This window comes from Echinops telfairi, unplaced genomic scaffold, assembly GCF_000313985.2.
Source record: "Echinops telfairi isolate 266 unplaced genomic scaffold, ASM31398v2 ScPeMD7_7474;HRSCAF=8512, whole genome shotgun sequence".
Lineage (NCBI taxonomy): Eukaryota > Metazoa > Chordata > Mammalia > Afrosoricida > Tenrecidae > Echinops > Echinops telfairi.
In genome coordinates, this window is record NW_022111378.1 from 2,169,214 (window position 1) to 2,172,714 (window position 3,501).

Genomic DNA, 3,501 nt, shown 5'->3' on the forward strand with positions numbered 1-3,501 from the left:
GGTGATGACAGGGCGACTATGATGACCTGTTGGGATTTATTCAATCTACAATGAAATAGCATGTATATGAATCATTGAATGTTAAATTAACTGATTGTCTGCTCTGTGAACTTTCACCCAATCCCCAATAAAAAGTTAATAAACAAGGAATGTAAGCAGCTTAGATTCTGCTAATGATGTCATGTAAGATATGTCTGTCTTTTATATTTTTCAAGAGAAGCTGTATGTAACTTATGATTTTTATATGAAATCTGATAGATTTATAATGAAGTCTGGCAAATATTATTTTTATCTGAAGTCTGACAAATCTTAAAATCCAGGCTAATTTTTTTAATACTTAGATTTTGTACTTTTAAAATTATTTAAAATCTGTAATAAATAAATATTTTAAAGATTATAATAAAATATTTAAACTTTAGATTAACAGTACATACGGCTTTAAACTTTAATATAATTAGATTATTAAATCTTTTTAAATTATGTTTATTTAATTTTAAACTTTATGCAGACAAAACCAATCACGTCCCTGAGATTCAGCCTTCTCAAGTCAACATGACTATCTGTCCTCTAAAGAAAGACACAGGGACCAACAACAGAAATTAAAGCTATGACATTAGTTAGTGGTTCCTTTAGAAAATGGATACTGTTTCAGTCATTTGGCTTCTTAAATAAGGCATCCTCAGACAACTTAGGGAAGGCAAAAATATAGCTCTTCAGTTGTGTAATATATTTAGTTGATATTGAGTTGACTCCAACTCATGGAGATCTATGTTTTACAGAACAAAACATTGCCTAATCCCGCTTCATTCTCATAATCCTTCCTATGTCGGAGACCATTTTGTAGCCATTATTTCAAGCCATCTCACGGACAGAATTTCCCTTATTTCCCCTGCCCTTCCACCCTAGCAATGGATCTTTCCTGGCAACATGTTCAAAGTAAGCAAGGAAAAGTCTCAATATCATCTCTTCTTAGGAGTATCCCGCTGTACTTCCTCGAAACCAATGGTTCATTCTTCAGGTGGTGGACGGCATGTGCAAAATGGCCTTCCTTGTCCTTTGTCTGGCTTTCACCTGCATATGAAGCAATTGAAAAGATTAGGCCTTGTGTCAGGGGCACCTTAGTAATCAAAGGGGTATATTTGCTTTTCACAGGTTAAAGACGTCGTCTGGGCATTATTTTCCCAATGCAACAACTTTGTTGGATTCCTTGGCTGCTGCCTCCATGACACATGCCTGTTACGTGTCAGAACCCACTTGATGGTTCGGCCAGTAATAAGTCTTCATGGACCTTTTTTATTGGCCCAAGTGTATTGAAACCCTTGGCAGCTTTGATGACTTCACTGTTTATCATGTTTAGAGTGTTTGTAAAAATTTTCATTGTCTTCTTTTCAAGTGTAATCTTTTTTAAGACTGTTATCTTTAATCTTCTCCCATAAGTGCTTTAAGTTGTGTTTATGTTCCACAAGTAAGTTTATATCATTCACATAGTGCAGATTCTTAGTCTTATTTCAATCTGTATGCCGCAGTCTTTTTTATGTATAACAGATTTTTGGATTATTTGGTCGGTATACAGGCTGAATCAGTAAGATGAAAGGATACAACCTTAACGACACACATTTTGTAATTTTGGTTCTAACCTCAACCTGTGTAGGCCATAAAACACAGGTAAACATGTTTCTGGTATCTAATGCTTTTAGTTAAGGGCCGTCCAACAGTGCTTATTGTTCGGCCCCATCAAGTCAGTTCCAACCTATAGTGACCCTATCTATGCACAACAGAATGAACGAGCCACTGCCCAGTCATGCACTATCTAAACAATTGCTCCTATGCTTGATCCCATTGTTATAATCGCTGGGTTAATCCATCGCATCGAATGCCTTCCTCTATTTTGTTGCCCCTCTACTTTACCAAGCATGATGTCCTTCTCCAGGAATTGGTCTTTTCCAATGTAAGTAAGGCAAAGCACCCCATCCTCACCTCAAAAGAGCATTCTTACCATACTTCTTCCAAGCCATATTTGTTCATCCATTAAGCTGTCCATGGTAATTTCAACATTTTTAGTAGGGTGCTGTTCACGAGCCAACATTTTGTGATGGATCTTGTTTTTGTTCTTGTTAGGAACCATCCAGTTGGCTCCGTTCTGTAGCAACTGTATGCACAAATGAACGAAAACACTGCATGGTTCTGCACCACCATCACAATGTTGCTATGCCTGAGCCCATTGATGCAGCCACTGTGCTAATCCATCTCCTTGAAGATCTTCCTTTTTTTTGACACCCCTCCACTTTCCCAAACATGATGTCCTTCTCTAGGGACTGGTCTATCCTGACAATATATCCAAAGTATATATGATAAAGTCTTGTGATCCTTGTCTCTAAGGAGCACTCTGGCCTTACTTCTTCCAATACAGATCAGTTTGTTCTTATATCAGTCCATGGTTCTTTCAATATTCTTCTCCAGCACCACAATTCAAAGCATCAATTCTCCTGTGGTTTTCCTTATTCAGTCTCCAACTTCCACATGCATATGAGGTAGTGGAGAATACAATGGTCTATGTCAGGAGCACCTTAGTCTCAAAGAAACAGCCTTGCTATCGAAAACTCTAAAGAAGTCGCGTGCAACAGATTTATGTAATGTAATAAATCTCTTAATCTCTTGACTGCTGCTTCCATTAGCATTTATTGTGAATCAAAGTAAGACAAAATTCTTGACAGCTTCAATCTTTTCTCCATTTATCATGATGCTGCCTATTGGTACAATTGTGAGATTTAGGTCTTCCTTATATTGAATTGTAACCTATACTGAAGGCTATAATCTTTGATCTTCATTAGCAAGTGCTTCAATTCCTCCTCACTTTCAGAAATCAAGATTGTATCATCTGAATTCTATAGGTTGTTAGTAAGCCTGCCTCCAATCCTGATGCTTCATTCTTCTTCATATAATCCAGTTTCTCTGATAATTTGTTCAGCACATAGATTGAACAACTATGCCAAGAGGATACAACCCTAATCACACTTTGTGATTGTAAATCATGCTGTATTCCCTCGTTCTGTTTGTACAACTGCCTCTTGATCCATGTGCGATTTCATCATTAGAAAAATGAAATATTTCAGAATTCCCATTTTTCTCATATGGTCCTCACAGTCGAATCCCTTTTTTAATCAAAGAAACACAAGTAAACGCATTTCTGATATTGTCTGCTGTGAACCAAGATCTATCTGACATCAGTAATGATATCCCTTATTCCACATCTTCTTCGGAATCTGGCTCTTCTCCTCCCCATGACCCTTCTATAAGGGGATGTCCAGTTGCTTACAGATGGGCTTTGGGTTCCCACTCCAAACGCCTCCTCATTCACAATGATATGATTTTTTTGTTCTTTGATACCTAATACCTGGTCCCATGGACACCTTGTGATCACACAGGCTGGTGTGCTTCTTCCATGTGGGCTTTGTTGTTTCTGAGCTAGATGGCCGCTTGTTTACCTTGAAGCCTTTAAGA